This window comes from Epinephelus moara, chromosome 16 (genome assembly GCF_006386435.1).
Source record: "Epinephelus moara isolate mb chromosome 16, YSFRI_EMoa_1.0, whole genome shotgun sequence".
Classification (NCBI taxonomy): domain Eukaryota; kingdom Metazoa; phylum Chordata; class Actinopteri; order Perciformes; family Serranidae; genus Epinephelus; species Epinephelus moara.
This window is the reverse complement of record NC_065521.1, coordinates 22673686-22692941: the sequence shown is the minus strand read 5'-3', so window position 1 is coordinate 22692941 and position 19256 is coordinate 22673686.

Here is a 19256-nt window from a genome sequence, read left to right as displayed (position 1 = left end):
TCCATTGCATCTTTTTGTGGTCGTTTGCTGTCTCCTTGACATCATTTTGAGTTTTGATTGTTTTTTCTCTCTATAGCTCCATGCATCCCTTTGTAGTCGTTTTGTGTCTATAGTTCCATTGCATCTCATTGTGATCTTTTGATGTCTCTGAGGTCATGTTGTGTCTCCTTTGAGGTATATTTGTGTCTTTTTTGGTTGTTTAGTGTCGCCTTGAGGTTATTTTGTGTCTCCTTTTAGGCAAGTTTATGTATTTATTGGTTGTTTTGTGTCTTTTTATAGTTCTATGCATCTCTTTGTGGTCGCTTTTTTGAGGTCATTTTGTGTCTCCTTTGAGGTATACTTGTGTCTTTTTTGGTCATTTTGTAGTTTGTAGTTTGTAGTCGTTTTGTATGTCCTTGTTGTTCATTTGCATCTCTTTGTGGTTGTTTCATGTCTCTGTGAGGTCATTTTATGTCTCCTTGAGGTCATTTTGTGTCCATTTGAGGAAGCTGTGTCTTTTTTGGTCTTTTTGTGTCCTTTTTTTCCCCTTTGAGGTCTTTTTAAGTCTCTTCCTGGTCGGTATGTGTTAATTTGAGTGACATTTTGCAGGTGTACGCTAGGGGGGCCCCTTTTAGCCCCTGGGCCCTGGCCCGGTAGGCACGCTCAGGGATCCATCCATGTCTAAAGCATATTCATGCAGACAACTTATGTAAAATTTGTAATATGTCTTAAAACTCCTGTGTGCAAAACCTCTGATGGCATAATTTGGCAGGTGCTTAAAAGGCAAATACAGGTTTTTGGGATGTCAGAAATTTTGTTCTGTGTGCAGATATAAGCACACCAAATGTTATAAATGTAATTACTATTCATGAATGTACGCACAAGTTACTGCTCCATCCTCAAAATAACAAGACAGGCCTGTAACTGGCTGTCATAACAAACAGATTCTGGCTGTGCCATCAGGCCTGAAGTATGCATCATGTTGACTGAAATAAGTATGAGTGACTGCTGTTGCTGCAGGAACAGAATATACTTAGACAGTGTTTAGAGAAGATCCAACTACAACAATAACACAAGTGCAAGCCAACTGCAGTGGAGTCTGAAACATGAAAGCTCGATAAATTCAGTGTCTTTGTCAGATGTGTCATTTTGGTAAAGTTTTGTCTTTTCCAGCGCTGAAAGCTTTGCCTTTTTTCCAGGTTTATTTTCCTCTAGAGTGAGTGATAAAATTCTCCAAATTTACTTTCTCATTTTGATTCACCCAATGCGGGAGGAATCTCAAAGAGCTGAGGCTTAAAGTTATAAAATTCCTCCCTGAGGAGGTTGGGGAGAGAAAAGAAAGATGCACAGCCAGCAGCACCCCTGACATTGATTAATGGAACAGACTCCGAGCTCTAAAGTTCAAAGCTGTATTTATTACACTGTTTTCTCTTCAGCAGATGATGGAGTCTGTAAACTGAAAACATAAAGTCTTTGATACATTTTAAGAGGCAGATAAATCTTAGTATATTTGTATGTCTAGATTTCTTCAGCTCACACTCAAACATGTTTGGGTGATCAGTCGATTTCAGAGCCTCACACGTGATGAATGCAGGATAAAGCATATTGTGACTTGCTGGAGGCTGAGCTATTTGTGGACTTTGACCCCTGATAAATAATTGGAGCGGTGGAGCTGGTGCAGCATCCCGCTGAATGCTGGGAATGCGTAGAATGACTCAGCGCTCTCAGCAGGAGTTGGCAGAGTGGACATCCATCACGCCACTACTACGGTCTGGTGGTAGCCTATAGGAACTTAATGCCTGCTCTGACATTGTAACTGTTGGCTCACTGTGCAGGCAGAGCAGACAGTGCTGACTGCTGAGGAAATATAACCCTGTTCAGCCCGGGGGTCAAAGCAATCTGAAGGGAGTTTTAGAGGATGGAGTAATTAGTGGAATTAGCCAGAATCTAAAACAATGACTCTGTCTGAAATTACAGTGACTGTCTCAGTGGATTTTGATTCAGCCTCATAACCAGGGCCGCAATATGATGCTGGTGTCTGCACCACCAATAAACCTGTTAAAGGAAAAAGCCACCCTAAGCTGCCTCAACACACTGAGATGTGTTTGTGTGTGTCAGATTTTTTGTGTTTCATAAGACCACAAATACGCCTTTGTTTCCAGATGTTGAGTAATTAACCTCAGAAAAATCCATTAAGAAAGAGAAAGAGAAACCAATCTCTCCACTGACATCAATTTTAACTGCAAAGCATGGGCTTACATGCATTTTGCTGTTGCTATTACCATCACTGCTCTCTCTCTATCCTACACAAATCTCTGGCAAGCATCAACAACATTTACACATGTTAGCATCACAACGATTGTATTTATGCATGGATACATTTAACTGCATTTCATTTTTACATGTGTTGTAGTTATAGAACCTCCTGAAGGTGTGTCACATAATACCACCACTTTAAAGGAATACTTCACCCCCCAAAATGACCGTTTGTATTTCAGTTACCTTCCTGGTTTTAATGTTAAATTCGTGATGAAAATTCTGCTTTCCTCTTGTGCCTCCTGTGAACGAAGAATCCAAAAAACTGAGAAAATTCTCGATGAATTGAAGTCACAGGGGTCCACGTTTAACAACATCAAAACTCTATCAAAACTTCAGTTTCCAAAGTCGTAAATAACTCATGCAGCATAACCCATGTCTCATTTATCCAGTTGTATGCTTGTATGGTTCCCAAACAGACAGTCCTTTCTGACCGGGATGTGAAATTAAAGTGAGTTATCGCTGCTTTCTTCAAACCCAGACTCCATTGACATTTTACCTTGCTTAATATGGGAGCTGCTGTTCTACTGCTGCCTTAATCAGGTAGTTTGATTTTGGTATTGTGTGACCTTGATGTCTGAAAGCGTTGGTTCAGATTCACCAAAGTCATACAATAACACAAACTAACTATTGATCAAGGCAGTGGTAGACCTGCAGCTCCCCTATTCAGCAAGGTAAAATTACTTTTTTTGTCAATGCAGTCTGGCTTTGTAGGGAGCATAGATAAGTTTCACTTTCCATTCAGTTCCCTGCCGGAAAGGGCTGACTGTTTGGGAGGTACTGAGCATACAACTGGATAAATGAGAGTTGAGTTGTGTGAGTGTGTAAACAGATGTTTTGAAATAGTTTTGCTGTTTTATAAATGCAGTCGCTTAAGACTTCACTCCCAGAAAGAATATGAGAAAAACAAATTTAACTTCATGAATTCAGTTTTAACGGGATAAATGATTAATATACAAATTATAATTTTCGGAGTGCAAAGTATTCCTTTAAACACTACATTGTGACATCTGCCTCTACTCTGGACATAAAGTTTACAGTTACAGTTTTTAGTCTTGAGCTCTTTTGCTGATATCCTTATCCATTTCTATTTGCCCTCCTTCACAGGCACCAGAGATCGGGGTCACCTACAAAGCAGCACCCTACACCCTTTCTTGTCTAAAGACCTCTAAGCATGGTGGCTGACACAGCGACACAAAGCCTCTGGAGCTGCTCATCGTGACGCCCTGTATAACCTCCACGTAAGAATTTGCAAATGCGTATGTCAATACTAATCCCCGAAAGCTTTATTGGCATGAATGAAGGAGACCCAACACTGCCAGAGCATTTCAGTACATCAATAGTCAGATGCTCATGCACAATAATGAACCGACTGGATCTTATGCAACAGTGTAATTGATGACTGACACGGCAGCAGCTCGAACCAGCAGCACCTGTTATCAGATGATGATGCAGATATGCGTGACTGATGAATAGTTCACCGGCTGATTATCTACAGGATCAGCATATGCATAAACAACCACACACAAACACAATAACAAGTGTTCCTTTATTGACCGACTGTATAAACTATATTATATTCTGTTTTCATTTCACATTCACCTCACACACACACACCCTTCAATCATGCTCTCACGACACAGAGGAGGTGGTTCAGAGGTGTCACTCTACGTGCCTTCATCTGTCTGCAGGTGCCGTCGCCATGGCAACAATGGATGAAATTCTCGCAGTGAATCATGAGTTCACTGCAGGTTCACTCCCCGCCCTGAGATCAGGTCCTGACCTCCTCAGAGGGCCCCCTTGAGAATATTGTGTCAGAGAAGCCAGTAAAATGAGATTCTGCCCTGCACATGTAACAATTTTTTTTAACCAACCTTAACATTTACTGGCTCCCAGCACTCTCTGTGACATCCGTATCCTCGGGCCCTACTCTTAAAATTAGAGAGCAGCTGTCCCTGGATTATCTTATCCTGAGACAGATTCCTAGAATACCCTGGACAGAATTATCCTGAGGGCGATACAGAGAGGAGGAATGGAGCTGGAAACCATTTTGGGGGGGGTGGGTGTACGTAAATGCCTATTTTGAACTGTGTCAGTATCCTGGCAGCAGCCTGGCAGGCGTGTACGGTTGTTGGTTGTGTTCCTATGAACCTGCCAAAGTGAGGGCATTGTACTCGACCTCCTCTCTCAGCGTACTTTTAGGGTTCAGGTTAGAATGCGGGTAAGAAGGATTAGAGGTCGGGGAATAGTTGTTGTCAATAATGGTCTGTTTGGTTATGTATTTCCTTTTGTCTGTTAACACGTGTGCATGTTGTCACTAAATAGTGTTTTTAATCCCAGTTGCAAGCTCCTCTGGGGGGTTGAAAAGCAATTATAGATTTGGGGTTTATGCAAACATTCTCCAAAACCAATTTTAAGAATTTAAAAAACTTAAATCAGCATGCCAAAATCTAGTTTATTTTTCTCAGTCCCTGAAGAGGTTTTTCAGAGAGTGGTATGTGCATATCCGTGTGCACATTTGTCTGTGTGTTTGTGCACTTGTCGCTGGGAGTGCAGCTGTATTTTTCTGTGTGTATGTGTGCTCCAAGGTTCCCTAACAGAGTCCCATTGAGAGCTGTGACAGCCTATTTACAGTAGCATCCCACAGGGCCGGCTGTGGCTCTATGGAAAATATATACCCTAACCACTCGTGGGTGTAAACATGTTGGGGGCTTTTCACATACTGACACCCCAGAGCAGGATTCACATCTCATCAAGAGGGCTGTTGCATTATCTCCAAAGTGAAATATGCAGTCTTGACCAAATAATATTATTCATTCACACCTATAACTGCGGGGGTGTGCTCTTTAGGGGAGACGTGCTTTGAGTCACCCATTCATCTCAATCTGAGCTCCAACTGTACAAATATGGAAGCACGAGGAGCATGCAGTGTTTAATGAGACTGTGCGAGGCTGTCGTTAGTGCAGGGAGAGGTGCTGGATTATTGATGCCTCTGAGCGCCTCTGCTGGGCTCATTTCTGGTTGTCTCCTCAGGGAAGAGGTGTGCTCACTCACCTCCAGCCTGGGTGACAGCCGGGTATGAATTACCTTCACCATTCCCACCTGCTGACACTGCAGCTAGCGGCCAGCAGCTACGCATTTTAATATGTCAGGGAGAAAACAGAGGAGGGTGAAGCGAGTGAAGAGAGAAGTCGAGAAGAAGTGTGTGTTTGTGTGTGCGTGTGTGTGCGTGCGTGCTCCTGTTGTGAGCAATTTTGTGTTAGAGGAAAAAAAGCCAGAAAGATAAAAGACGGGTAGTGGCAGCGAGTAAAGGGGAAGAAGGAGAGAGATGAGAGGAGAGATGAGGCCCAGCGAGTTGAAAATCAATAATTAAAAGGTCATGTGGAAAGAGAGAGAGAGAGAGAGACACACACACACACACACACACCAACACACAGACGGAGAGAGAAGGCCCTTTAACTAAATAATACCTTAATCCTGCATTAGCATGCCGCAGCAAAAATCTGCTGCTCCCTCATCACGTGAGGTCACAGGGGATGGCGGCACGGATGCACCATGAGATTTATTCATGCACAAGTTCTATCCTGCTATATGAATACACACATACTGTATATATACTGAACTAGGGCTGAGCTGACATGTGCCAGTGATGTACTGTAACTGTTGAATAATACATATTGTAGTGTGCCTCTACCAGTTCACACACGCATTATATTAAGCCTGCGCTGCATACTGATGGGAAACTTCAACCTTATTTATAGGTGTCCCTAAAACAGGGCTTGTATGATTCAACACCTTTAATCCACGTACACATGTTGGATCTTGTCATTTGTTCCAGTGTATTTATAGAACTTATTTTCACTGATTAAAGGATAAGGCTGGTGATATTTCAGAATATTGTGATTGCAAACTAACCCTGAGAATTTCTTACTTTGAGAATGCACATACAGGGAGGTGCTGATCAGTATGATCTTTACTGAAAATCCATCATTATATACTGGCGACATGGAGGATCAATGAACTGTTAAAGGAAACCGGGAACAGCCTGATGCGTCATCCTGATGAAGGTTCTTACATTCTCTTAATTTTCTGGTAGGAGAAAAAACTAAGAGAAGTAAACCCCAGATGCACCAAGTTTTCCTAGCCATCCAAATCTGTTCTTACCCAGGTGTACTGAATGATGAATCCCATGTGACTGTAAGTAACCTATTAGCATAAGTAGCGCTTCCTAAACACTATATAAGGACAGAAGACTCTGGCACATGCCCAACTGAGAGATGCCACCAAAGCCCCGTTTCCACCAAACACTTTCAGTATGGTACCTTTGGAACCAAAAGTAACCTGTCAGATATGATACATAGACCATGGCGTTTCCACCGCAAACAGTACTCTTAAATGTGGGCGGGGTTGTTGTCATTCACTGCTCCGTCCAGCACTGCATTTCCTCATTTCCGGTGACACGGGAAAGTCTGATCTTGTTTATCATCCACAGAACGAGGCTGCACGGTGAGAGTGAGAGTCTCTCTCCATGGATAGCAGGTTTGTTGGTATAGTCCTTCTAAGAGTGTGGATTGGGGTAAATTCGGCTAACATAACCCAGTTGAAATTGATATACATAAACAAGTGAAGGTCCACTGATTACTAGAAGTGTGTGTCATACAAAAACTAAAGTAATGGTCAAAGATGTCACAATGAAATTTAAGGTGTGCTGATGTTACTCACGCATTGAGTAACATTACAAGGTAGCGTTCCACCTTAAAAGGTGCCGGCAGTCTGCCCAGTGAATTGAGTTTTTTTTTACTCGGAATACAGCTGCTGCAAGAGGCAGCAAAATATCCTTATATTTCATAGTTACAGTCTACTAATCAAACTCTCCACGGTATGAACAGTGGTTACAAAACCAGCCACAACTCAGCCCTGAGCAGAGTGACAGTCAGCTATTGACCAATCAACGGACTGCAGTGTTCACAGCTCCACCTTTGAGTACCAGATATGTGTGCAAGGTACCCCAACAGAGGGGGAACCAAGAAATGGGAATGGTGTGAAACGGTTCCATCGGTACCAACCACAAAAGAAAAAGTGTACCGAACTGAACTGTACTGTACTGCTTGGTGGAAACGGGGGTCAAAAACAGCTGTAAGAAGATGAAGTAAAGCAGTAAAATCAAAATACAATCAGGGAAATGTTGTTAAGTATCAAAAGTAAAAGTACTCAATGCAGTAAAGTTTAAATAAATTTCACAAATAAAAATCAACAAATTAAAAGGAAGTTAAAAGTTAAAAGTTCGATGAAATAAAATTCATGCATGTTTTTAATGTTTCTCAAATTTAAAACTTATGTTTCCTTGCGTAGGGCAACAATTTGTGGAGAGTGGAAACAAGATGATGTTTTTCTTACCTTGGTAATAGTGCTCTTGATCACTCCTAACATTTTCATTTACCTGAGAGAAGAGCACAAATAAGAAAACACTGGGGAAACCCAGAAATCAATGGATACTAATAAGATAAGAACAAATTGCGGATACAAACAAAAATAAGAGAAAATTTGTCTGTGTAACGTTTCTCGCATGAGGCCCATTACCTTGTTAATGAAGCATGTGCTGGAGAGGAGTTGTGTTTTGATTCCAACAAATCAATAACTTTTATTTGTTGAGGTTGTTTCTAAGACATGACCACTTTAGACTGAGTAATAACAACAGGGTGTTGTAGTTTTTAGCAAACAAAACTCAAACAGGAGTAAATAGTTTATTTGCTTGGGACTATTTTCAGCATTCGAGCAGCAGTAGGAAATTGTATACTTGTTAGAAGAATCAATTCATTGTTAGTTTTGTTCTTTACAGAGGGATTTGTTGACAATGGGAAATACTTATAACACCAGACTCACTCCTTGAGGCCACTTATAGCAATTTTCCAAAATGTTGTTGATAGTTTAGCTTTCTGCTAACCAGAGCCTTAAGGCTGCGGCTTCAAGTTCACATTTATGTAGCTAACGTTAGCGAGAGCCTCGAATCACAGTGTGTCCTCCGCCTCATTCCCCACCAGTACAGACCAACTTGCCCGGGCAGCAGCTCCAGAGACAGACCCCCAGTCAGCAGCCACAGCAACCCAGTCCAACCAGTTCAAACCCCAGCACCAGGGGACCTGACAGCCCTGACTCCCTGTCATATCAGCAAACTTTCTGTTGCCGCCATTACACGGGTTAGACCTGGAGCTGCCACTGGCCACCAGCCCGCTGTGATGCACGGTGCAGGGGGGTTTGTTCTGGCTAAATTTGAGCTGTGACAGCCGCTGACCAATGGTCCATTTCCCAAGCTGCTGCCTTCACAGTCGACAGCAACAGGGAGCAAGACAGAGGGAATGTACGGTGGCTAGCTAGTGGTGGCAAGGAAAGGTTGAGCAAATATGCGGCATGAAACTCTACAATAAAATAAGACTAAATAAATCAATGTATAGGAAAGGCTGGTTACTGTATGCAGTGTGTGTATATACCCATGGTCATCAGGTGGGAGGGGCTTAGAACAGAGAGGGGAAAGCTGCAGCAGGAGGGTGTATTTTCAATTCCTGCCCAGGGGTTTCATTGCCTTTACTAGATTTCTGCCTACCCCAGCTTTACTTATCAAATAAATTCAATCAGTCAATCAAATTCCCCATGACGCATTAAGACACCCAGTGTAATCAGTAAGTGCATCACTAGCTGTCTAACTTGGACAAGAGTCAGACTTTTGTAAAGAAAAGGCCAAGCTCAACAGAATTTGTAATGAATGAACATAATTAACCTAATGGATGCATTAGGAGCAGCTTTCCACCTTCCTGAGCATCGCACAGCACCAATGTGTTGATTCTGATAAGCTTAGCCAGGGACTTTCTTTAAGGGGCTAAACGACCTCTAAAAATAGTCACACATGACAAGCCTGAGGATCATGTGTCATGTTTTTATCAAAAGCTCAAAGTCATTTCCGGTTGCTCTAGCTTTTGTCGGCAGGGGTATCATGAACTGAGTTTGACCAGGGGGAGTTCTGCTCCCCGTCTGCGGTCACTGATCTCAGCTAATGGCAGGCTAACAACATAATTATGAGCAGCTAGGGGGGCAAGATAGAAACACTGTAATGGGACCTGAGCCACAGTGTAGCCAAGCTGACTGCAGAGACCCTGATATGTCTGGGTGATTTACTCCTTTAATGTCACAACAGCAGATTTAAGTGTGTTCATGAGTGTGATCTCTGCCACAGGCCAGAGGTCAGTTTGCACTAACCTCCAGCTTAATATCACCAGAGGGGATCAGACATTGTTTACAGGAGAAAGAGAACAAATGTTCATCATTTAGACCCAACGGATTTCACCAAGCAGGGAATACTTCTGCTTTTAAGTCTTAAATTTGGGTAAAGCTGTATTTAACTCTTACATAATACTTGGAAGAAAATGAAGATAGCTTGTGTTAATCTTCCAAGTGATGGGCCTCCTTTTTGAACTGGTTGATACTGTGTTAGATTTTGCTCATATATTATTTGTTTACCAGATATCTGTTGAGTTTCAGGTCAGCATGCTCCCAACTGTGCTGCACACTCGGTCAGAGACGATAGAGTACACACTGGCCCCAAGCCATTTTTAACCTCCTCCACTTTAATATCACCCACTCGCCATATGAGCCTCCTTCAAGGGTAATGAGGCAGCAGACTGCTCACTTCCGCTGTCTGGACAGCAGGTTTTCCCATACACAAACACAGGGACGCAGATTTTAATCACAGACTTGTCTCAACTTGGGGGTTGTTAAAATGGGTGGGCAATGTGTCTTGGGTCTGCTTCTGTGTTAATATCTTTATCCGGTGTGTGGGTGTGCAAGCTTTTTTTTGTGTATGTCAAGTGTTTATTCAACGAAAAATGGGAGATAGATTTGCAGAGAGATCTAACGTCTACAGCAGCGGTTCCAAACCTTTTTGTCTGACTTTAACACAGCGCACTCAAACAAATCAAATTAGGCTCTCCCTTTATCAAGACCACCTGCAATGCTCCACATGTGTTCATTTGAATTTTAAACTTATAAACTGGATGTTTTCAAAAAAGTAGACATTATACAATTATGTTTTTCTTACAGTTGAACTGTCAGTTTAAATTTGTACAATGTCTTGGAATGGCAGAGACAAGACATAATTTAAACCATCCATTTCTTTTTGCTGTATATCTTAACATTTTTCATACTTGTAACCATTTCAACCATATACACACTACTTTTAGCTTTTTCACCATCTACCCCTATAATTTTGGCTATTATTTTAAGTAAATCTATTACTTTTATTTTAACCATTTATGGTACTTATAGCTAACTAAACATTTATCCTAAACTTGAAGCTAACTTTCCAGCCGTCCATTACTCTTAGCTAACTATCAACAGTTAATTTATTTGTCCCTCCTCTCCAGCAGATCCTCTATTCTCCAGGCCCCTCTGATTGCCATTCTCCATCCATCCATCCATCCATCCATCCACCAGATGCTCTCAGACATTCCCCCTATCCCCATCACTTGACTGCCTGGCCCATCTACACACCTGTTCCCACTTCTCTCATCAGCCCTGTTGTGATCTGGCTTTTCACGTCCACCTGCTCACCTGTTCTCACTCTACTCAGTCCAAAAGGTTTTTAAAAGCCCAGTGTTGCTCACTCCATTATCAGTTCAGCCTAATGCTATGTTAATTTCTTGCTTTCTGCTGTTGTGTTTGAGCGTCTACATTATGAATGTTTTTCTGACCTGTATCTACCTGCCTGTTATCTGTATACCTGGCCATCTGCCTACAAGCTTGCCTGTCTGTCTGCTTACCTGTACCTGATTGTAAGCTATAGATTGAAATAAAAACCAGGCAATGAGTACGTATTTTTCTACTCAGTTCTCTTGTTTTAAAGTACATAGGTTTTTTTAATAGGTTTTTGGTTAGATGCCCGAAATAAGGTCTGTGGTTAACACAAGCAGAGACCTTCATGTTTTGTTCTATGACATAAGATACGTCAATAAATACCCTACTCGTGAAATTTGAGCTAGATGAGACCACAGACTGTTATCACGCCAAACACAGCTTTACAGCCTTGCTGTGGGAGGGATGTTGAGTCATGCTACCACGGTGTAGCCTAATCCTGGCAATTGCATTTGGGCTTCAAAAACCATAAAAGTGGTGTTCATTTGTTAAGATTATGCTATCCCTATTTATCCGTTACTTTTAGCTAGCTAACATCAACCGTTTGGTGTTTTTAGCTAGCTAACTATCAACTTTCTGTTACTTTTAGATAACTATCAGCTATTTTTCCATTAATTTCAGCTAGCTAATTATCAACTATTTTCCATTATTCTAGAAAGCCATCTTTTTTCATCAGTTACATTTAGTCAAATTAGCGAGCTAACCATCAACCATTTATCTGTTGCTTTTAGCTGGCTAACCATCAACTACTTATCTGTTACTTTTAGCAAGCTAACCATCAACGATTTGTTACTTTTAGCTTGCTTACTGTCAACTATTTATCCGTCACTTTTAGCTAGCTAACCATCAACCAATTAATGTTATATATTTCTTTTAGCTAGCTAACTATCAACTACCCATTACTTTTAGATAACTATCAACGATTTATCCATTTATGTCAGCTCGCTAACTATCAATTATTTTCCATTATTTTAGATAACCATCTATTTATCAGTTACATGTAGTTGGATAACTAACAACTCTATGCATTACTTTTAGCGGGTCCATGTCATTGGTTCGACAGCCCATTGGTTCGACATCCCATTAGTCCGACTGTCCGCGGTGCTGAACGGCTCGCGGCGGGCGTATGGTGCGCCGCGACCGGCTTGAGGCGGAGCAGGCTCACGGCTTATGTGTTTGTCACTTTCTTTTTCATTTTAACCCACACCATGATCTTTTCCTGACCCTAACCAGACCTTAACCACAGGGCATCATGATGATTTCAGAACGGACTTCGGAACAATGAGTTTAATATGGTTGGAACAATGGGATGTCGAACCAATGGGCTGTCGAACCAATGGGCAGTTCTCACTTTTAGCTAGCTAACCAACAGTGATTTATCCATTACTTTTGGCTAACTAACTATCAACTATTTATGTACATAAATAGTTGATAGTTAGTTAGCCAAAAGTAATGGATAAATAGTTGATGGTTAGTTAGCTAAAAGTAACACGTGTTACTTTTAGCTAACTAACCATCAATTATTTATCCATTACTTTTGGCTAACTAACCATCACCTATTTATTTGTTGCTCTTAGCTAGCAAACTATGATATCTATTTAGCTAAACGTAACAGACAAATAGGCCTGTATTTATCCCTTTACTTTTGGATAATTATTTTCATTACTTTTAGCTAGCTAACTATTTGAACCATTTATCTATAGCTGTTTAGATTTCTCTGCTCACCTGCCGTAGATTTCACACACTGCAATAACATTTATCTGTGTTCAGGTGTTATTATGCAGTATGTGGATATATTCGTAAAATAATTGTTTCAAATTGTGTTTTCTGTTTGGTCGAATTAGTTGAGCTACTCTGCAGTCCTTTTTAACTACTCCTCTGGTGTCTGTTATCCTGCCTGGTTAAGTAACAAATAACTGTCAGGCTACCCCTAGTCAACCGTAGCGTATAATGTTACACACTTTTCTTGCTACTGCTTTATCTACTACATTTGAACACAACAACTCTACATGTCTCCAACATGTCTATATGGTCTATATTCATCAGCTGCCAGCCCCAGGGCCTTAATTTTCAGTGTTCAAAACAGGAGTCTCAGGGGAGCCAATGCACCCTGCCTATCACAGATGAATGATTGGACTCGCTGTGACAGCCATGTCAGTGCCCCCTCCCTAAAGTCTCCACCGTAATAAAGCCAAGGAGGTAAGACTTTGACACCAGCGTGACCCACAGTATGAACCCACTCCATGGCATGTCAGAGGTGACCTTCTGTGGGGGTCAGGGGTCATTGTCTTAAAACAAGAACATCAAAATCATGGCCTCCACACTCCTCTGAGCAACCTGATGCCCATCTGGAGGAATCCGCCACACAAATAGAGACGCTTCCATTAATGAATTCTGATTTTATATTCTGTTTCAGATGTACTTAATGAATGCAAATGCAATCAAACATGTCTGACATCTGATATCAGTGATAAAACTAAAATATGGCTCTCGTGAATATAGATGTGGCTGAAGGTGCTGACTGAAAGCTTAATCTGCAGGGTCTTTGAGCCCTATAGAGATGAATGAAGTATTCTGTGAGGTTATCAAGCCTCCATCTGTCAGATTCCCACTCACTCCTCCCATGTGTTTTGAGTGTCCTGGCCTTATATCAGTAACAATGGGGCCTGAGAGACAGCTGAAACTGCTGGCTATTGACAATCAAGAGCGCCCGAATATCCAGAGGCTACTTCACAAGCCAAAGAGTGTTATAACATATTACTAGGGCTTCAGGGGAGATTTATATTTCAAAAAAGGGCTTGATAAGGAAGTGCATACTGGAGGTATGGAATATAGATCACAGCCGTCACAATCAAAAATCATATCTCCCAACAGCCTCTTTGTTCATAAACCAAAATAGACAGGCAGGGTTCTGCATTGCATCAATGTGGAAATGAAAGAACAAACAGGGAAATAAATAGATTTCTTGTCTCATGAGGTGAACTGCAAAAACTGACAGGAGTGGCTTCTGATGAATGACGGTGGGATTAGTTTAAAAAAAGGCAACTGACAGGGCGTTTTTGGGACATTCATAGTGAGAGTGCATGCACATGGAGGAAGAGCCGGTGGTTAATAAATGACTGTGAGCGACAGCCCGGGCTGTAAGATAAATGAGAGCAACTTAAGTGGAAGGGAATCAATCACAGAGGCTAACTTTTAAATGTTCCCTGTGGAGAACGTATGAATTAGACAGCAGAGGCAGCTTAAAGGTGCATGGCTTCCATTCCCTGTGTGATTTGTTGCCAGACTCCAGCACATACAGACCCACTGGCTTAAAAAAAATTTCCTGTGAAAGAACTTGATAACATCCGGAACTTCTAAAGTGAGATTTAATTTCCCCCAGCCAAGGATTTTAAAAATGTATTCATGAGCAAAGTCAAGCAGACATCCGCACTGAAGCAGAGAAAGGATTGAAGTCTTGCTGTATATGAAATTAATCTTTCAACAAAACTGAAAATTGAGGCTTATAAATTTATGAGGTGACACACATTCAGGTTTTCATGGGATATATCTTTGATTATGAGATAAAGAAACTGAGAGTGAATAAAAAATGAAGGCAAATTGTCATGCAGAGCTATAATCCTCTAAAATAACTTTTCTGAGCTCTTCCCTTGGGCCAATTAAATACTGGGGCACTTTCTCAAAACTGCACTGCTCCTTTTGTGAAATAAGGCACCAATAAACAAATAATTGGGTCTCTGACATAAAATTACAGAAAGAAAGTCATTATGAAAAGTGCTGGCCTCTCCAAACAATTGTGAGCCATTATCGCCAGTAGAAATCTGTGCTTGTAGGAAAAGTGGAGCAGATAATGGAATTCCCGCATCTTCTGGGAAGGAAAAGGAAATCTCAATGACACAAGCTGCAGTCTAGACACAAGACAGGAAAGAGAATATCGAGAAGCTGTGGTGTTTAATGGTCACGACCACTTTGATTCCCATGATAGCAAAGTCTTTTTCATGCTCCGTCTGCTGCCAACCACCCACCATGATTGCAAGCCACAGTGAAGTCTCCAAGAACACGATTCCTATGGTCAGTGACTCGGTTCAACCCCTAGTGTATCCACCCTCCGTCTTTACTGGCAGAGTGTATAACTGAGGCAGAAGGATGGAAACTGACGAGGAAGGATTTTGAATAATGTGAGCAGCCGTGAGGCATTCGCGACCTTCGACCACCCTAATAATGTGGTGTATCTAATCCCCAAATCCTTGTCCGGGGGCTCAAGATGGGAGCTCAGGCTCTGAGACGGATGGCAAGTCAGGTTCTTTTGTACTGAGCAGCCACAAAGGAGGAAAACATTGCTGCATCCGTCCATTAATCCATCCGTCTGCATATATTGTGATGGGGTATTTATCACCATTTTCTTACATTAAATAAACTACTACCTTAATCAAATAAATGAACTGATTAGTTGATAATGAATTCTTAGTTGCAGCCCTGCATGGAAGTGGGCAACACATAAGCACCTGTGCTTCTAGAGCATCTTATGCAGTGTATCTAGGGCTGCAACCAGAAGTTGTTTTAATTATGAATTAATCAGGTGATTGTTTTTCTTGATGAGCTGTTTGGTCTATAAAATATCAGAAATATTTTTTTAAAAAAATGCCAATTTACAGTTTCCCAAAGCCCAAGGTAACATCATTAAGTGTCATGTTTTGTCTGACCAACAATCCGAAAAGCCAAAGATATCCAATTTACTATGATGTGTGTCAAGGAAAATCAGCAGATTCTCACATATTAGAAGCTGGACCTGTCAATTTTTTGCTTGAAATTCGACTTACATGAAGAATGGTTACCCAAATAGTTGATTTTCTGTTGCTCGACAATTTGATGAATCAACTGATTGTTGCAACTCTGCTATCCACATAGACAACATCCTTTTTATGTGCATTCTTCTTCACAAACACATTAACTGACCTGTGAGGACATTCAACTCTAAATAAGACTGTCGGTTCTGTTTAAAGCTCTCATTGTGTGTAATAATGACAAACAACCTAAATGACAAAATAAAATAAAAAACCCGTACACTTTCTCACTTACTGCTGAGCACACACACAACTTCAGACTATTTCTTTGGTAGACTGTAGTTCCAATGAAAATAGTTCGCAGCCAGGTCTCTTGACTATCCAGAGTAACTGGGGAAATGCCTCACATCACATAAGTCACTGTCATGGATGGATTACTGAATGGGCCTATTGGGCACAGACCCAGGGGCCCAAAGTGTCAGGGGCCCACCTGGCCTTCAACTGCAAAATGGTGCGGTTGAGAAGATACTCACAATGTCCACACAGAGCCACAAATAGACCACAAAGGGATGCAAAGAAATTGCGAAGAGACACAAAACAACTCCAAGAAAGGTACAAAACAACCACCGAAGAGATACAAAATGACTGAAGGAGACACAAATCCATGTAAAAGATGCATTATGACGACAAAAAAATGCAAAAAAACAACAACTGAAAAAGAAGCAACACCACCACCACAAAGTCTGTGTCTTGCTCTTAAGAGAGGTGGTGGGGCCTTTTGCTTATCTTTGCCCAGAGGCCCATTGTCTCATTATCCGCCCATGGTTGCTGTTGAATTTTATGTTGTTGTTGTTGTTGACATTGACTGCTGTGGGCACCATAAACAAAACCTGATTCAGCTCCACTGTATCAGGGTGGGAGCAAAAACCTCACAGACAGATATCTCAAATCCTGGGGAACAAAAAGTGAAAGTAACCCCATGAATAAATACCGAAGGGGCTCAGTAGAAAAATACGACTCCTCGTAATTTGGTGTATGTGGTATTCACTGACAAAGTGTTGAAGTAGACAGATTCTTAAATGTTGAGACATCAATCATTAACGTATAGAGCTGCGTACCGATCAAAGCAACCTCACTACAATTTACAATTATAAAGAACAAAGTGATTTCCAATAAGGCTGCATCCACGACAAACAACAGCCCCTCACAGCAGTGGGTGAGACGGTCTGGAGGAAGTAACACCTTTCTGATCATTCGTTGATGTCTCACACCTATCCACCAAGCCCTCCTATTGCCTTCCATTGTCCCCCAGAAGAATGATAATGGCCACTCTGTCTCTTCCCTGGAGTGGACATCTGTGAGGGAGGGGGGATTGCATCCACTTTCTCTTGGCCACTTCATATGTTGCCAGACTGGAAACAAACAGGCATTGTGCTTCAGCCTCACCACTTCCCTGTGCCCATAGACTGTCCCTGTTTATAGACCCATCACTTAATTATGGCCTCACACAACTATGTCCATTCTCTGCTCGTTGTCCATGATAATTGCAACTACTGAGGCTGCTCCGAGATCTGATGGTTGGCCTTTATTCTTGCAACATTTATACATGGTTGGAGTTTTGTTGGCAGATTTTCAATTTTTCTTTTGGTCATTTGCACTTTTTTATGTAGGAGAAAAAACACTGGAGAGTAAGCAACATTGCAGTGGCACACAATGTGAAGTTTGTATAAGCTTGTTGTTCACTTCCTATCGACAAACTCAAGACTTTTCATCATGGACTGGTGACCTTTTCACAAGAGCCTCTCTGATTTGAATGAAAACAAATTAAAGTCACATATGTCTCGATTTGCATTAATAGCAGCCATGTCAAGGTTCCTCAGTGTTATGCAAAAAAAAACCTGATGTAAATGTAGTAATTCTCTGATTGCATCGCATCCTCCTCTCCTCAGGGGTGCCATCCATATCCAAGGGTGTTGATTAGATAGCAGCCCACACCCACATTTGCAATCCCAGGCTTTGCTATTCTCACTTCACCCTGCACTTGTGTGGCTGTGCTGCAAGGTGAGGGTAGGAGTTAACTCATACGAGATCATTATGATGCTCATTTTTACTGAATGTCATACAAGTCTCTTTACTGTGGATGATTTTTCTGAGAGTCGCTCTGAACTCGGGGGGGAATTAAAGTATGGATGTGCTTCACATTTACGATTCCCATTTTGCCCGTCTGAACCGAGGATTAAACAAGTTTTTTGGCTTCAGAGGCACATAAGCATTTTCACACATTTTAGTTTGGCACATTCTGGTGGTGTCATGTTGTTGAAATATCAATTTTACCATGCCTGGATTATCTAGACAGGGCCTCAAGGCAACATGCTGTATGATTCCCCACTCTGCCAACAATACCCTCAACCCTGAGCATCTGCCCAAGCCTTTAACTGAGGGGACCGATGCCTAAAACATCTGATTTCTGGCATGCAACTTTTTAAGACCATAGGTAGAAACCTGTCTTTGTCTTCAGGCAAACAGAAAACTTAAAGGGCCCTTGTTGGCCCCTGAGCTTCTGGAAGTGTTGTGTTTAATTCAGTCATGCACTTCACATTATGATGATCACTGAGTGCCTGTTTCCTCACAGTCCCCTTTGTAGCACCAGAAGGCATTTGGCCCCCGCCTTCGGTCTTAGTTTAGCGGCTGTGCTAAACTAGCTGCATGCGCTCCCACAATAACAGTATTGACGTCACTGGCCATCCTTGGACACATGCTGCCTTCAAGTTCACATCTTAAACTTCGATTTCTGAGCACTTGCATTGTAGAGCCAACTAGAAATGGCTATGGCTGGAATGAAACAGACCGAGCAAAAGTAGATATTTTTGACCTATTATCAGCAGAATGAAGAGGGGGAGCTTTAGAAAACAAAAATGACTCCATCTCTTTTTTTTCTATATAAGGTCTTAATAAATTTAGACTGGTTTGGTTTAATGAAAACATCCTCGTTTATTTAAATGCAACCTATTAGACTTTGTCAGGGAAGTATGGATGAAGGCTTGGACCATTTAGTCCACCAATACACACAGCGTTGATTTTTATTTATTTTGCAAATGTGAATGCTTTTACAATGTATCCACCTGTCATTAACAATTAAACAAAAATTAAATGCAGCACCCTTTCCTTGTGAAACGTGTCAGTGCTCCTAAATATGCAAATGGTGAATAGCACAATATTAGAGTGCTTTAGATGAATGGTGGTTGTCTTAATCATCACTTAAGGGGCTACATTTGGGTGATAATCAAATCCACAACACTTAACTGATACTGTTGTGTGTGTAGACTTCTCAAGTCAGACTTTCTTCGTTGTCATAAAGGTTAGAGTGTGTGCATCACATCGTGCTTAACAAATTTTAATTTTCTCACCTTTTGCAGCTGACAGTGAGACAGAACCTGTCAAACATGCTGTGTAACCCAAATTCATTTTTTTCTGGGGTGCAAGTGGAGTATCATT